Source organism: Ipomoea nil, unplaced genomic scaffold (assembly GCF_001879475.1).
Source record: "Ipomoea nil cultivar Tokyo-kokei standard unplaced genomic scaffold, Asagao_1.1 scaffold3030, whole genome shotgun sequence".
NCBI lineage: Eukaryota > Viridiplantae > Streptophyta > Magnoliopsida > Solanales > Convolvulaceae > Ipomoea > Ipomoea nil.
The window spans coordinates 244560-263522 of record NW_017619458.1 but is presented as its reverse complement, the minus strand read 5'-3'; the positions used below and the strand labels follow the sequence as shown (position 1 = coordinate 263522).

At 35.4% G+C, this 18963-nt stretch overlaps 1 long non-coding RNA gene across 1 annotated transcript; it reads left to right on the top strand.

The window, feature by feature from the left end:
* The first annotated feature begins 262 nt into the window (after window positions 1-262).
* Window positions 263-18029, top strand: LOC109163485. The gene is made up of 3 exons (XR_002051280.1): window positions 263-327; window positions 422-1247; window positions 18017-18029. It is a non-coding gene; the product is annotated as an uncharacterized LOC109163485 (long non-coding RNA).
* The last annotated feature ends 934 nt before the right edge of the window (window positions 18030-18963 follow it).

Sequence of the window (18963 nt, the reverse complement as noted above, 5' to 3'; positions counted from 1 at the left end):
TAGCTATCAGTATATAACATGTCCTTTTCCAACTCCTTCAATACATCTTGATCTACGAATTCACGCCTGAGCTGTAGAAGCAGGATCCATCCTGCGTATCTGTGTGCCTTGTCGAAAACAACGATTCCCTGGTCGCAAATGTTTTTAAGGGAGTATTTATACAACACGACGCAGATACTATTCTACTAAATACACAACCTTCGTCCAGCTACATAAACAGCAGCAAACTTCTGTCTGCGACATCCGAATCCCAAATTCCAACATAGCATTCTGTTTCCCTTCGGCTTTTCTAACCCGCAAAGGCCCAAACCAAACCAAACATCAGAGGTGAGGGTTTCTGTCACTTTTCCCCCAATCTCTGTTTTCTCCCCAACTCTTAGCTTCCTAATTTCGTTTTATTTACGATATACTAAATTTACAGTTGAAGAATAGAAGGATTTTAGCTTTTGATTTCGGGTGATCCATCAATTTAATGGGTCGACGTCGGCTAATCAAAACCATCGTAGCGGGTGCAAGTAGGGATTTAATAAGTCTTCTACCGGTAGAGGTAAAGCACAGAATTTTGGAGTGTTTGCCCATCCGAGACGTCGCCAGAACTACTCTACTCTCAACCCACTGGAATGATGTTTGGTTACAGCATGGGAGTCTTGCGTTCGATTGTGACTTCACATATAGTGTCGAACAGGGCCACGATGATGAATGCAGAACTCTCTTTGACATAATAAATAATATTCTCCTTTCCCGTGCTGGACCGGTTAAGAAATTTACTCTACAGATTGGTAATTATTATCCTGTGCGGCAGTCTGATTTCAATAGGTTGTGTTTTTTTCTATCAAGAAATGGTGTGGAGGAGCTTAACATATGTCTTTTTAATTGTGGAGAGGATGAATATAAGCTGCCATTTTGTATACTCTCGTGCCGGACAATTAAGCAATTGAGTGTCGAAGGTCCCTTTATTGTTGCCCGTAAATAATGTTGGTGGCATATTTTCCAATGTCACTTCATTATTTTTCCAGGATGTTGAATTTAGACACACTGTTAATGAAACTGCCTCTAGTATTAGTATTCCAAACCTTGAGAAGCTGGCTTTCCAATTTTGTGGAGGGATTAATAAATTTAAGATCAGCACACCAAAACTTGAAATGTTGTCTGTTCGTAATTTTGTGCATGATGTGGTTGAATCAAGATGGTTGACACCACATTTGAAAACAATTAAGGCTCTTTGGTTGTGTGGCTCTTCCTTGTGGGTGAGAATCTAATCTGCCTCATTTTACTTTATGCAAATGCATGGCTTCTTTCTGGCTTGTTAAAGTTCTTACTTTATGGATGTATCTTTGTTTGCAACTGCAATAAATCTCCAAGTAGTGCGGATACAACATACTTCACTCATCCCCAGTACTTGAATGATGGTAATAAAGAAAGAAAAAATAAAGTAAGAACTTTAACAAGCCAGAAGGAAGCCATGCATTTGCATAAAGTAAAATGAGGCAGATTAGATTCTCACCCACAAGGAAGAGCCACACAACCAAAGAGCCTTAATTGTTTTCAAATGTGGTGTCAACCATCTTGAGTCAACCACATCATGCACAGAATTACGAACAGACAACATTTCAAGTTTTGGAGTGCTGATCTAAAATTTATTAATCCCTCCACAAAATTGGAAAGCCAGCTTCTCAAGGTTAGGAATACTAATACTAGAGGCAGTTCCATTAACAGTGTGTCTAAATTCAACATCCTGGAAAAATAATGAAGTGATATTGGAAAATATGCCACCAACATTATTTACGGGCAAATCAATAAAGGGACTTTCGACACTCAATTGCTTAATTGTCCGGCACGAGAGTATACAAAATGGCCAGCTTATATTCATCTTATCCACAATTAAAAAGACATATGTTAAGCTCGTCCACACCATTTCTTGATAGAAAAAGGCACAACCTATTGAAATCAGACTGTCGCACAGGATAATAATTACCAATCTGTAGAGTAAATTTCTTAACCGGTCCAGCACGGGAAATGATATTATTATTTATTATGTCAAAGAGCGTTCTGCCTTCATCACCGTGGCCCTGTTCGACACTATATGTGAAGTCACAATCGAACGCAAGACTCCCATGCTGCAACCAAACATCATTCCAGTGGGTTGAGAGTAGAGCAATTCTGGCGACGCCTCGGATGGGCAAACACTCCAAAATTCTGTGCTTTACCTCTACCGGCAGAAGACTTATTAAATCCCTACTTGCACCCGCTACGGTGGTTTTGATTAGCTGACGTCGACCCATTAAATTGATGGATCACCCGAAATCAAAAGCTAAAATCCTTATATTCTTCAACTGTAAATTTAATATATCGTAAATAAAACGAAATTAGGAAACTAAGAGTTGCGGAGAAAATAGAGATTGGGGGAAAAGTGACAGAAACTGTTACGATGGCAGATCAAGGATCAAGGAGTAATGACCATCAACTAATGGAAGATAGGCAAGATCAACAAGAAGATTACCAGCAAAATGAATCCAGCCGCGAGAAGAGAAGATTGCGACGCTCCACTCGCAACATAAGGAAAGCAGGGAACCAAGATTACCACTATTATTAGAGAATATTCTGCATATTATTTATTACCTTCTGCATATCTATTTACCATATCCTAAAGCTAAAATTATGGAATGAGCCGTTAGGCTAAATAGTATTTAAGGAACCTCTTGTATGGCTAATATCATCTCATAATAAAGAAGTTTTATTTTATTTTCATCTTGGAGTTTTGTCTGTGACTCGAATACAGACCCGGAGCTAGAAATCTGCTCGAAAGATTTCACTTGTTGCATGTTCTACATGTAATATTGGTGCTTTCATGGCTGAACACATCCCTTCCGACTCCACGGATACGTCCATGGCGGACATTCGTACCCAAATGGAACAACAATCGGTGGCAAACAACCAGCTCACCATCACAGTCCACAACCTTGCTCAGACAGTGCAAGCATTGGCCTTATCGGTAGAAGACATCAGACGGGGTTTGCAGAGGCCACCACAATATCCTATACAGCCTGGGCAATCATCTCAATTTCCACCACCATCTCACGGTTCTCCTGTTATGTGACTTATGTCCAACACTCAAGTTCCGTCCCAACATATCAATGGCTTACGACTAGAACTCCCTAAGTTCAGTGGTACAGACCCTTATGGCTTTTTAAGATTAATGAATATTATGAGTTTTATGGTATCTCTGACATATATAGGGTGCAAATCACGGCATTTTCTATGGAAGACGATGCATCAGAATGGTATCGTTGGTTGAAAAACAACCAATTATTAGGTAATTGGGCAGATTTCACGGATAAAATTAAACTTCGTTTTGGGCCATCACAACTAGTGGACTATCAAGGACAACTCTCCAAACTTACTCAAACGAGCACAGTTGCAGATTATCGCGCTAGCTTTGAGAAACTGTTAAATAAGGTGTCAGGCATATCTGAAGCCGTCCTTATTTCAATGTTTATTGCAGGATTAAAACATGAGTTACAGCAAGATTTACTGTTGGCCAAACCTACGTCCCTGGAGGAAGCTTTTTCACTGGCAAAAACATATGAAAGCAAATATGAGTTGTTACTATCTACACCAAGATGGACTTCACGTCCAACTGCTGTTTCTGCTCCGCATCGCCCATACTCCAATCATCAGCCTCCTACACGTCCAGCCACTGTCACCATGCCTCAACCAGTCCAACGCCCAAGCCCCACGGCAACCACTGGACGTCCTATTCCAGACCTTCCGATTAGACGTCTATCTTCAGCGGAAATACGGGATAAACGAAGCAAAGGATTATGTTATAATTGCGACCAAAAATGGTCAAATTCTCATCGATGTCAAAGTAGATTTTTAATGTTATTAGGAATGGAAGAAGATGACCAAGTCTGTCAGGAAGAAGTAACACCACAAGATGACCAGTTCACAGAGGCTATGCTCATCACAGCAGATATTTCTACACTAAACTCAATGTCTGGAATGAATACACCAAGGTCTCTTCGTTTCTGGGGTGATATTCACGGTCAAAGGATACAGATTCTGGTTGACGGAGGAAGCACTCACAATTTTATCCAACCCTCAGCTGTAGAAAAATTGCACCTTCCTACCGAAACCATTGAAAAATTCAACGTATACATTGGAAATGGTGACTCCCTTCATTGTAGAGTTCGTTATCCTCAAGTCCCAATTCAGATGCAAGGTACAATATTTCCTATCGACCTTTTTGTATTACCGATTCAAGGCCCCGATGTTGTTTTAGGGGTACAGTGGCTACAACAGTTGGGGAAGATAACTCATGACTATGCTCATCTCTCTATGGAATTCTTATGGAATGGACAACATATTTGTCTAACGGGGGACCATGCAAGCTCGGTACAGCAAATCACCTTCAATCAACTTCAAGCTATAACAGAGTCAAATAATGTTCACAAGCTCTATGAGCTATTTTACATAGAATCCACAAGAAACCAGGATCTTCCGGATACCACTCTCTCAATGGAGTTACCTCATGACATTCCAAAGGAAGCGGCCGAATTGATATTGAGCTTCTGCACCATTTTTCAACCACCTCAAGAGTTGCCACCTCACCGTGACTTAGATCACATAATCCATTTGCTTCCCGGGTCTAAACCAGTTAATGTTCGTCCGTATCGCTATCCCCACTTCCAAAAATCAGAAATAGAGAAGTTAGTAAAGGAAATGTTGCAGCAAGGCTTAGTCCGACCTAGCCAAAGCCCATTTTCTTCTCCCGTTTTACTGGTAAAGAAAAAGGATGGTACATACCGTTTCTGTGTAGATTATCGAGCACTAAATGTTGTCACCATCCGTGACAATTTTCCCATCCCAACAATTGATGAGTTATTTGATGAGCTAGGGGGCGCTTCACTATTCTCAAAGTTGGATCTCACGGCCGGGTATCATCAAATTCGGATTCATAACCAAGACATCTATAAGACGGCATTCCGAACTCATGAGGGCCATTATGAGTTTGTGGTCATGCCCTTTGGTCTTACAAATGCCCCTTCCACTTTTCAAGCTACCATGAACAGGATTTTTACGCCATTCCTCCGAAAGTTTGTTATTGTTTTCTTTGATGATATTCTTATCTATAGTACATCACTTGACGATCATTTAATACACCTTCGCATGGTTTTTGAATGTTTGGCATCTCACTATTTTTTTGTTAAGCTTTCAAAGTGCAGATTTTGTCAAGCATAGGTGGATTATTTAGGTCACATTGTGGATGCTGCAGGGATTCACGCTGATCCATCAAAAGTAGAAGCCATGGTAGCATGGCCAGAGCCCACTAATCAAAAGCAACTGCGGGGATTTTTGGGCCTCACCGGATACTATCTACGTTTTATACAAGGATATGCAAAAATTGCAGCACCTTTAACAGACCTTTTACGTACAGATAACTTCCCGTGGACAAAGGATGCGGCTAATGCTTTTATTGGCCTCAAGACAGCTATGACAACGGCACCGGTATTGCGCTTACCAGATTTCACTAAGCTTTTTATTGTGGAGACCGATGCCTCAGATGTAGGAGTGGGAGCAGTATTAATGCAGGAGGATCAACCTATAGCATATTTTAGCAAAAAGCTTGGACCCCGCATGCGCGCACAATCAACATATAATAGGGAATTATATGCTATAGTTGAATCAGTGTATAAATGGCGCCAATATTTGCTCGGTCAATTTTTCATTATTCGCACAGACCACAAAAGTTTAAAGGAATTGGTACAACAGTTTATGCACACTCCAGATCAGCAAGTTTATGTTCGCAAGCTACTGGGATTTTCGTTTCGAATAGAGTACAAAACCGGAGCTTCCAATAAAGCAGCAGATGCCTTATCGCGAGTACCAGAGAGTGAAATCCAATTGTTCCAAGGTGCCTTCTACAACCTCATCTCTATTTCTAAGGTACAACTCTTAGACATTATTAGAGAAGATAATCTGCGTCAACCTGATTTGCTTAAGCTGCACCAGCGCATAAATCAAGGAGAAAGCATCCAACATGTGCATGTTAACGATGGTATCTTGCTTTTCAAAAATTGTTATTTTATCTCCTCCAATTCTCACCTCAAATCAATCTTGCTCCAAGAATTTCACACCACCCCAATGGCCGGACATGAAGGAGCAGCCCGTACATTTGCTCGGTTGGCTACAACTTTTTATTGGCATAAAATGAAGAACGATGTGGATAAGTTTGTAGCCTCATGTCTTGTTTGCCAGCAGACCAAGTACTCAACTCAGGCTCCTGCGGGATTATTGCATCCCTTGCAAATTCCCTCACAGATATGGGATACAGTTACCATGGACTTTATCACAGGCTTACCAACCTCCCAGGGATGCTCGGTAATAATGGTTGTTGTTGACACCTTAAGTAAATATGCACACTTTGGGGCATTGGGATCAAATTTCACAGCCCAAAAATCAGCCATATTGTTCATTGATATATTTGTCAAATTACATGGATTTCCTACAATTATTATTTCTGACAGAGATCGCGTCTTTATGAGCAAATTTTGGTCCGAATTGTTTGAACGAAGTGGTACCAAGTTGAAGCGTAGCACCGCTTATCACCCACAAACAGACGGTCAATCAGAGGTGGTGAATCGCGGACTCGAGCAATATCTCCGAGCATTTACGCATGAAAAACCAACCCAATGGATGGCATATTTGAGTTGGGCAGAGTACAGCTACAACACAAGTCTTCATAGTGCTATAAAAATGACTCCTTATCAGGCTGTTTATTGCCGAAAACCATCTCAGATTCCAACTTATAAGAAAGATTCTTCTATGGTCCAAGCAGTAGATGATTGGCTAAAAGAGAGAACAGAACTCCTTCGAATTTTGAAATCCAATCTTCAAGAAGCAAAGCATCGTATGAAGCAACGAGCAGATGCAGGACGGAGAGAGGTTCATTTTGACGTGGGAGAAAAAGTGTTCATCCGACTTCAACCATATCGTCAAAAATCTGTTGCACAACGGGTATCACAGAAACTTGCAAGACGTTATTATGGCCCTTTTACAGTCACAGAAAGAGTAGGAGATGTAGCGTATCTGTTGGAATTGCCCCCATCAGCAAGGGTGCATCCCGTATTCCATGTGTCCATGCTAAAGAAATTCTACGGCGAAGCTCCATCCAAGATTTACCAACTTCCAGAAGAATTTCAGGGTCATCACCCTATTTCAAAACCAGTAGCAGTTTGTAGTCGGCGTGTGGTTCTAAGGCAGGGACAACCAAACTCACAACTGTTAGTTCAATGGGAAGGGGAGTCTCCAGAAAACGCAACATGGATACCAGAACAGGAATTTCAAAAATGGTATCAAGACCTCCACCTTGCGGACAAGGTGGTTGTTGATGAGGGAGCGAGTGTTACGATGGCAGATCAAGGATCAAGGAGTAATGACCATCAACTAATGGAAGATAGGCAAGATCAACAAGAAGATTACCAGCAAAATGAATCCAGCCGCGAGGAGAGAAGATTGCGACGCTCCACTCGCAACATAAGGAAAGCAGGGAACCAAGATTACCACTATTATTAGAGAATATTCTACATATTATTTATTACCTTCTGCATATCTATTTACCATATCCTAAAGCTAAAATTATGGAATGAGCCGTTAGGCTAAATAGTATTTAAGGAACCTCTTGTATGGCTAATATCATCTCATAATAAAGAAGTTTTATTTTATTTTCATCTTGGAGTTTTGTCTGTGACTCGAATACAGACCCGGAGCTAGAAATCTGCTCGAAAGATTTCACTTGTTGCATGTTCTACATGTAACAGAAACCCTCACCTCTGATGTTTGGTTTGGTTTGGGCCTTTGCGGGTTAGAAATTCCGAAGGGAAACGAAATGCTATTCCTCTAGAAGAGTAGCCGTAGAGCAGAGTAGCAGACGCCAGAAGGAAAAGACTAAGGCTGGCCGCCGATGGAGCTGAGTGGAGATTGGAGAATCGCGGTGGAGAGTGGAGAGTGGAGGGTGGAGAGACGGCTGAGTAGCAGGGCTGAAGGGCGAAGGCTGAAAGATTTTAGGGTCATTTAGTTTTAAATATTTTACATTATTTATTTATTTAAAATATAGTTAATCGATAGTTTCGAACCAAATAAGCTGTTAACTGAAATTTTATAAAATTTTTAGTTATTACTTATTAATCGAATCAAGTATTCATCAAAGTCTAAGAAAATTTTCATATTATTGTTGGTACAAGTAATGGCCTATTATGCCATTCTGATAATTTTTGCAATTGTTATGATAATGTGATTGTTTGGAATCCACTCGTGGGAAAATCAATGTATATTTCACGGTCAAACATTACTTTCTATTCTTGTTACAATGATCATTGATTTGGGTTTAGTTATGATTCGATTGAGAAGTACTATAAAGTGGTTAGTATTATATGCATGGAGAATGATAAGCATGTGGTTTAGATTTTTAAAGGTAAGCACATACACATGGGAAAACATAAGTGACAGGGTACTTGAGCGCTTAAATTTCTTGACCAATGGCCAAGTATATTTAAGTGGGTCACTGCATTGGATTGGAAAGGTTAAGGCTAATAACAACAATATTGTAAGAAATAAGATTGTATTATTTGATGTGCATGAGGTGAGCTACCATGAGATTGAGTTACCTATAACGTTGGCTACATATCCACATAAAATGCAAGTTGCGGTATACATGGGATCATTGGCTATTGTTTTGGATGAAGCTATGGAATTTCTATATGGACAATGACAGAGTATGGTAATGTGGAGTTATGGAACGAACAAATTTGTAATTATTGTTCCCCGACCAGGTGACTATGTTTTGAATTTAAGAGAAATGGGTAGATTTTTAGTATGAGGATAAATGTGGATTTCTACCATTTTAAGCCCATAGCAGATTCAGACAACATGTATTGATAGTTCGCCAATTCTGGTTGTCGTTCTATGCAACTCCTTATTTAGAAACTTTAGTTTTTATTGATAAGGGTCTTGAGTTTTCTGATATTGCTACTAAAGAAGAACATATTTGCAACAATGTGTTCTTCTGCATTAGCAATATCAGAAAACTTAGGACCCTTATCAGTAAAAGCTAAATTTTCCAAATAAGGAGTAGCATAGAGTGGCATCCAGAATTGACAAACTGAGAATACACATGTTGTCTAAAAAAAGTTGAATCTTTATGTTATAGAGTTATAATTGTACAAATCCTCATTTCTTCTCATACTTGAAATCTCACAATTCCTCTTAAATCCACAACACGACGACTTGGTCAGGGAATATTAAATACAAATTTGTTTGTTCCATGACTCCACACTACCATACTTTATCATTTTCCATATAGAAACTTTCATAACTTCATCCAAAACAATAGGCAATAATCCTATGTATGCTACAACATGCATTTTATGCGGACATATACGTAGCCAACATTTAAGGTAACTCCATCCCGTGGAAGCTCTACACATGCACATCAAATAAAAAATCGTATTTCTTGGAATACTGTTGTGATTAGTCTTAACCTTTCGAATCCAACGCATTGACCCACATAGATATACTTGGTCATCGTTCAAGAAATTAAAGTGTACAAGTGCCCTGTCAATTATGTTATCCCATGTGGGCATGCTTACCTCTAAAATCTCAACCACATGGTTAGCATTCTCCAGGCATATAATACTAACAACTTTATAGTCCTTATCAACCAAATCATAACAAAACCCAAACCAATTGTTATTGTAGTCGCACGAATAGCAAGTAACATTTGGTGGTGGAAGGTGCATAGATTTTCCTACGAGTGAATTCCAAACAATCACATTATCATAATAACTTCGAAGATTATCAGGAAGGCATAATAGGCCATTAAAAGTACCAAAAATTTGAAATGTTTTATTTTTAGGTCTGAAAGGGTAGTTTAACTCAACAAGTATATCCATAGGATGATTATTTTTTGCTTTTCATAAAATGTGAATTTTTCTTTCGTAGGGTTACAACATCTATCCACAAGACAACAAGAATTGTGAGCCTCACTCTCAAGTTTGAAGTTGAGGTGTTTGGAGATGAATTCTTAGACTATTGATCATATCTTTCCATGACCAGCAAACACATGTGGAACTAAGGATGGACTTGATTGGGATTTTGACAAAAAATTTTATGTCTAAGTGGTTGGGCAAATAGTCAGGCATACTTAACTTAATCCTTGTTGCATAAAAAAAAAAAAAATAAGTCAAAAAAGTCAACAAAAAACCTTAATCAATAATATATTATTTTGTTCTTCTAAAAGAAAAATAATTACACAATTACCATTAATGGTTTAGTGCATAAAAATTTGATATAAAACATGTGAACGTGTGAAAAGTTATTTCACGAGTTGTTGCTATTGAAGAATAATTTTTAGATATAGAATTTGTTAGATGTTAATCACTAGATATGCAAGTTCTTTAATAAGCTACTTAACCAACACTAGTAATACATTAGATTCTTCATTTTGGAGTGGTAGTGTTTTAATTACAAATACAATTCCTTATTTATTATATTTATAAACTATATCTAGATTTTTTTTTTTATGAAATTATGATTTTATTCATATTCCTTCTGAAACTAATTTTTTAGTATTAAAATGGGCCGGGTTTTAAAAATTAATAATGGACCATATAGAAAAAATTGGATTTTCTTGTTTAATATTTAATTAAAAAAAAAAACAAATCATTTTATTAACAAAAAGAAAAGAGATAATAATGTGTTGGCCTTCCTTTAAGAAGCAAAATAACAATTTATAGAAGGGGAATAAACCACTTCTTTACAAGATACATGAACAAAAAGCCGAATCATGTACTTTTAAACTTTGAAATGGCACCTCATGTTTTTATTTATTTATTTATTTATTTATTTATTATTATTATTATTATTATTATTATTATTATTATTATTATTATTATTATTATTATTTTGTGTTCCTTTCTATCTAGATGAATTGTCCAAATTAAGTTATATACGCAACCAATTAATGAATAAATTTTACATCATAAAAAATATTAATAAAACATTTTAACTTGTAAATAAAAATAACATTTGAACATCAAATTTCTTTTCATAAAAAAAAAATAAAAAAAAAATTAACCATTAAACATTATAACTTGTAACTAAAAATAACAAATAAACAATCAAAATTTCAAACATAAACAATTTTCTAATTGTAGTTGAAGTGGGTTGTGTGTTGTGGCACAAACAAAAACATATGAAAAATTCTAACGTTGGTTGCGTATATACACAAATATCAACTCTTAAACATATGAAATTTCATAATTCTGGGTGTGAAATTTTAAATTCTAAAATTTTACCTGTGTGAATCTGCCGGACGGTCGGCTGGAGCTGGCGCCAAGAGAGTTTAGAGACAGGCAGAACACTGGCTCTTTACAAGGCATGGGAATGGTACAACAATAAAATGGTGGGTTTAATTTACTGGTCTCTTCCTTCCGGGGGAAATTGAAGCTTAACACGGATGGGGCAAGAAACATGAGCTCGGGGTTAATTAGTGCAGGGAATTAGCCTTATTTGGGATCATGAGGGGTGATGGATTTGTGGATTTATTGTAAACATCAGATCTTTCACCAACTTTACAGCAAGAACTTTGGGGCTTTAGGGAGGGTTGTCTCAGATTGACAAAGGACATGGGGTCTAGGAGGTGAATGTGGAAGTTGATTTAGAAGCCTGATTAAAGCCCTCACGGGGTCGAGGAGGCCAGATAGGAGATGGCCCGCTCCTCATGGATTGCAAACAAGTGCTCAGAGCATGGCAAATAGGATCATCTCACATGCGTTAAGAGGAGGGAATCCGTGTTTTGATTACCCGGCTAACTTGGCACAATTTTGGAACAACAGTCGAAGGAGTTGAGAAATCTAGCTTCTAGCAAGAGACTAGGCTGGCAAGAATTAAGCAGAGTTCGATATATATAGATCTAGGGACTTGAGCGCCCCTCCATATAATCTATGAAAAAAGATATGATTTTACATTCTAATGATGTGTAAGTTGACACTCTATTATGGTAAAACAAACCAGCTATTTTAATTTCTAAATGGGGTTATTTTATTCTTGTTACATAAATTTAAATATAGAAAAAAATAAAAATTTCTTCTTTAGCATTAATAAATTTAGGGGACCCTAATTTCTTTTCATTTAATGCAATACACTAAGAGAATTTTTATTTTTTATTTTCTAAATGTAAGGCAATATATATATATATATATATATATATATATATATATATATATATATATCAAATTATATCGTGAACCAGGTTCTAAATTGATGTTTTTTTGTTTAAATTATGGTCACTTTTTTTTTCTTTCTTTTGACCAATATCAACCTTTGCAAAAAGCTTATAATTAGTTAACTATAAATATATCATGTGAAATAATATAATATTTTTTAACTTCATAATATGTGAAGTGTAGGTAAATAAACTACGAGAAGTCATTTTGAACTAGGATCCACCGACCGGTGGACCCTCATCCACAATATAACAATTGGCAACATATGCACCTCCTAGGGTTTAAAGCTGTATAATAGTCGTTCTTGAACGTAATATTCTAATTTTAATTTTTTTATGTTTAAAATTCATATTAAATTTTATTTCATTTTTATGGTAGAAAATTTACAACACGTTTGGTTCACGGAATGAATTTGGAGGGAATATGAATGGTATTCCAAAGGGAATGGAATAGGTAAGGAATAAAATATGAATTGTATTATTGTATTTGTATTCCAGTATTTGGTTGGTTAAAGATATAGAAATGGAATAGGTTTTAAAGGCATAAATACCCTTATACAAAATAATAATAATAATAATAATAATAATAATAATAATAATAATAATAATAATAATAATAATAATAATAATAATAATAATAATAATAATAATAATAATAATAATAATAATAATAATAATAATAATAATAATAATAATAATAATACAATTCATATTTTATTTCTTATCTATTCCATTCCCTTTGGAATACCATTCTTATTCCCTCCAAATTCATTCCGTGAACCAAACATGTTGTAAGTTTTCTACCATAAAAATGAAATAAAATTTAATATTAATTTTAAACATAAAAAAATTAAAATTAGAATATTCCGTTCAAGAACGACTATTATACAACTAAACCCTAGGAGGTGCATATGTTGCCAATTGTTATATTGTGGACGAGGGTCCACCGGTCGGTGGATCCTAGTCCAAAATGAAGTCTCGTAGTTTATTTACCAACACTTCACATATTATGAACTTAAAAAATATTAATATTATTTCACATGATATATTTATAGTTAACTAATTATGAGCTTATTGCAAAGGTTAATATTGGTCAAAGGAGGAAAAAAAAAAAGGTGACCCTAATTTAAACAAAACAACATCAATTTAGAACCTGGTTCACGATATAATTTGATATATATATTGCCTTACATTTAGATAATAAAAAATAAAAATTCTCTTAGTGTATAGCATTAAATGAATGGAAATTAGGGCCCCCTAAATTTATTAATGCTAAAGAAGAAATTTTTATTTTTTTCTATATTTAAATTTATGTAACAAGAATAAATAACCCCATTTGGAAATAAAAATAGCTGTTTTATTTTACCATAATAGAGTGTCAACTTACACATCATTAGAATGTAAAATCATATCTTTTTTCATAGATGATAGGGAGGGGCGCTCAAGTCCGATCCCTAGATCTATATATATCTAACTCTTCTTAATTGTTGTCACACCTGCCTAGTCTCTTGCTAGAAGATTTCTCAACTCGTTGGACTGTTGCTCCAAAATTGTGCCACCCCAATCTTTAGTTTGGTCCAAGTTAGCCGGGTAATCAAAACACGGATTCCCTTCTCTCAATGTATGTTAGATGTTCCTATTTGCCATGCTTTGAGCACTTGTTTGCAATCCATGAGGAGCGGGCCATTTCCTATCTGGCCTCCTCCGACCCCGTGAGGGTTTTAACTATGCTTCTGAATCAAATTCCACATCCACATCCTAGACCCGATGTCCTTTGTCAATCTGAGACGACCCTCCCTAAAGTCCCAAAGTTCTGCTGTAAAGTTGGTGAAAGACCCGATCTTTACAGTAAATCCACAAATCCATCACCCCTCATAATCCCGAATAAGGCTAATTCCCTGCACTAGTTAACCCCGAGCTCATGTTTCTAGCCCCATCCGTGTTAAGCTTCAATTTCCCCCGGGAAAGAGGAGACCAGGAAATGAATTAAACCCACCATTGTATTGTTGTACTACCATTCCCATGCCTTGTAAAGAGCCAGTGTTCTGCCTGTCTCTAAACTCTCTTGGCGCCAGCTCCAGCCGATCATCTGGCAGATTAAAAGTCGCACAACCTTGGATTCACACAGGTAAAATTTTAGAATTTAAAATTTCACACGCAAAATTATGAAATTTCATATGTTTAAGAGTTGATGTTTGTGTATATACGCAACCAACGTTAGAACTTTTCATATGTTTTTGTTTGTGCCACAACACACAACCCACTTCAACTACAATTAGAAAATTGTTTATGTTTGAAATTTTGATTGCCACGTTTTTAATAAATTTTCTGCCAGAAATGTTTAATAAGATTCAAATTATACACAAAATTAACTAATAAAAAAATTAATTTAAAATTTTGTATGCAAATTTAAATTTAACACAGGTGCCATTTCAAAGTTTAAAAGTACATGATTCGACTTTTTGTTCATGTATCTTGTAAAGAAGTGGTTTATTCCCCTTCTATAAATTGTTATTTTGCTTCTTAAAGGAAGGTCAACACGTTATTTTCTCTTTTCTTTTTGTTAATAAAATGATTTGTTTTTTTTTTTAATTAAATATTAAAAAAGAAAATTCAATTTTTTTCTATATGCTTAATTATTAATTTTTAAACCCCATTTTAATACTAAAAAATTAGTTTCAGAATTGAAGGAATATGAATAAAATCATAATTTCATAAAGAAAAAATCTAGATATAGTTTATAAATATAATAAATTAGGAATTGTATTTGTAATTAAAACACTACCACAACAAAATGAAGAATCTAATGTATTACTAGTGTTTCCTTTATAGTAAGTTTAACTAGCTTATTAAAGAACTTGCATATCTAGTGATTAACATCTAACATATTCTATATCTAAAAATTATTCTTCAATGGCAATAACGTTCACATGTTTTATATCAAATTTTTATGCGCTAAACCATTAATGGTAATTGAGTAATTATTTTTCTTATAGAAGAAAAATAATAATATATTATTGATTAAGGTTTTTGTTGACTTTTTTTTATTTTTATTTTTTTTTTATATTGCAACAAGGGTTAAGTTAAATATGCCTGACTATTTGCCCAACCACTTAGACATAAAATTTGTTGTCAAAATCCCAATCAAGCCCATCCTAGTTGTGTTTGTCAGTCATAGAAAGATATGATCAGTAGTCTAAGAATTCATCTCCAAACACCTCAACTTCAAACTTGAGAGTGAGGCTCACAATTCTTGTTTGTCTTGTGCATAGATGTTGTAACCCTATGCAAGCAAAATTCACATTTTATGAAAAACAAAAAATAATCGACCTATGAATATACTTGTTGAGTTAAACTACCCTTTCAGACCTAAAAACAAAACATTTCAAATTTTTGGTACTTTAATGACCTATTATGCCTTCCTGATAACCTTCGAAGTTATTATGGTAATGTGATTGTTTGGAATCCAGTCGTGGAAAAATCTATGCACCTTCCACCACCAAACATTACTTGCTATTCATGCTACTGCAATAACAATTGGTTTGGGTTTTGTTATGATTTGGTTGATAAGGACTATAAAGTTGTTAGTATTATATGCATGGAGAATGCTAACCATGTGGTTGAGATTTTAAAGGTAAGCACGCCCACATGGGATAACATAAGTGACATGGCATGTGTACACTTTAATTTCTTGACCAATGACCAAGTATATCTATGTGGGTCAATGCATTGGCTTCGAAAGGTTAAGGCTAGTCACAACAGTATTACAAGAAATACGATTTTTTATTTGATGTGCATGTGTAGAGCTTCCATGGGATGGAGTTACCTTAAACGTTGGCTACATATATATTCGCATGAAATGCATGTTGTAGCATACATGGGATTATTGCCTATTGTTTTGGATGAAGTTATGAAAGTTTCTATATGCAAAATGATAAAGTATGATAGTGTGAGTCATGGAACGAACAAATTTGTATTTATTGTTCCCTGACCAAGTCGTCGTGTTGCGGATTTAAGAGGAATGGTGAGATTTTAAGTATGAGGAGAAATGAGGATTTGTACAATTATAACTCCATAACATAAAGATTCAACTTTTTTTAGATTAACATGTATTCTCTATTTGCCAATTCTAGTTGCGACTCTATGTTACTCCTTATTTGGAAAATTTAGCTTTTATTGATAAGGGTCCTAAGTTTTCTGATATTGCTACTGCAGAAGAACACATTGTAGCAAATAAGTTATTCTATAGTAGCAATATCAGAAAACTCAAGACCCTTATCAATAAAAACTAAAGTTTTTAAATAAGAAGTTGCATAGAACGACAACCAGAATTGGCAAACTATCAATACATGTTGTGTGAACAAGGTGTATCGTTTTGCTATGGGCTTAAAATGGTAGAAATCTCCATTTATTCTCATACTTAAAATCTCACCATTCCCCTTAAATTCACAACACAGTCAGCCGATCAGGGAACAATAAGTACAAATTTGTTCGTTCATAATTCCACATTACCATACTCTGTCATTGTCCATATAGAAATTCCACAGCTTCATCCAAAACAATAGCCATTGATCCCATGTATACCGCAACTTGCATTTTATGTGGATATGTAACCAACATTATAGGTAACTCAATCTCATGGAAGCTCTCCTCATGCACATCAAATAATACAATCTTATTTCTTACCATATTGTTGTTATTAGCTTTAACCTTTCCAATCCAATGCAGTGACCCACTTAAATATACTTGGCCATTGGTCAAGAAATTAAAGTGCTCAAGTACCTTGTCGCTTATGTTCCCCTATGTGTATGTGCTTACCTTTAAAAATCTAAACCACATGCTTATCATTCTCCATGCATATAATACTAACCACTTTATAGTACTTCTCAATCGAATCATAACTAAACCCAAATCAATGACCATTGTAACAAGAATAGCAAGTAATGTTTGACCGTGGAATATACATAGATTTTCCCACGAGTGGATTCCAAACAATCACATTATCATAACAATTGCAAAGATTATCAAAATGGCATAATAGGCCATTACTAGTACCAACAATTTGAAAATTTTCTTTTTAGGTACGAAAAGGTTGTTTAACTTAGCAAGTATATCCATAGGGCGATTATTTTCTTCATAAAAATATGAGTTTTGCTGGCCTTGGTTTCAACATCAATGCACAAGAAGGCATGAATTATGATCCTCATCCTCAAGTTTGACATTGATCAAGTGTTTGGAGATGAATTCTTGACTTTTGATCACATCTTTTCATGACAGGCAAACATCTATGCAACTTAGGAAAGACTTGATTGGGAGTTTGACAAAGATTTTCATTCCAAAGTGGTTGGGAAAATAGTCGCACATATTTTGCTTAATCGTTGTTGCTTTAAAAAAAAAAGTCAAAAAGTCAACAAAAATTTCAATCAACAGCATACTATTCGTTTCTTCTAAAAGATAAATAATTAGAAAATTACCATTAATTGTTTATTGCATAAAATTTTGATGTATGCAAACATGTGAGCTTGTGAAAAGTGATTTCATGAGTTGTTGTTATCCAGGAATAGTTTCTAGTTATTGAATATGTTGTATGTTAATCACTAGACTAGATATGCAAGTTCTTACCAAGACTATATGGTCTAATGGTACCCGAGTTGGTCTTTCATTTGGAAAGTTGTGAGTTCGAGTCTCACTGGAGGCGTTATTGGTTCTTTGTGTTTCAGTAGGTTGAGATAGTATATGAACAGATACTATAGTGTAATAGAACCAATAACATACAAGTGAGTTAACCTATATAGGAGACACTAGTAATATTAGAATCTTTTTATTATTGTGATAATATTTTAATTACAAATACATTTCGTTAATTTATTATATTCATAAATTATATTTAGGTTTGTTATGAAATTATGATTTTATTCATATTCCTTATGAAACTAATGTTTTCTAGTACTAAAATGGGTTCTAAAATTAAACAAAACTAGTATTTTCACCTGTGCGTTGCACACAATGGATTTGTGTTATTAATGATATAATTACTATCCAAATTCATTTGTATAGAGGATATATTTTTTGTCTAGATATATAGCAATTATATCATTTTGAAAAAAAAAAAAAAGAATACATAATATCATCGATTGTATTTACACATTATTGAAAACCCTCTCTGTAGACAACATTGGTAGTCGCAACACAATCGTGTGCATTATTGTCTATAGCTAACACTTTCAGACCATCAGGATGGAAGACTCGGGAGAAAGCCACGTACAATTGTCCGTGATTAAAGACCGGTTTTTTTAGCAATAACCCAACATGAGTTAGTATTTGGCATTGGCTTTTGTTGATAGTCATGGCATATGCAAGCATCAACGGGAATTATTTACGCTGGAAGTTGAAGGGCAATCTCGTATCAGAAGGAGTGAGAGACATTCGGGGGATAAGAACTTTGGTTCCTAGATGTGTCCTATTAACTATTCTTGCTTCGACAATGTGATCAGCTAATCTTGTGATGATGAGCCGCATCCCGTTACAAAGACCTAGAGAGTGGTCTATGTTCCGCAATAACATAACAGGTTCACCGACCTTTAATGTCAATGAATTATTAGGAACACTCAGCAATCTCAAACTATTTAAGAATTCAGGAGTGTGTACTTCTGATAGATTTTCATCGTCTGATTTTTCCT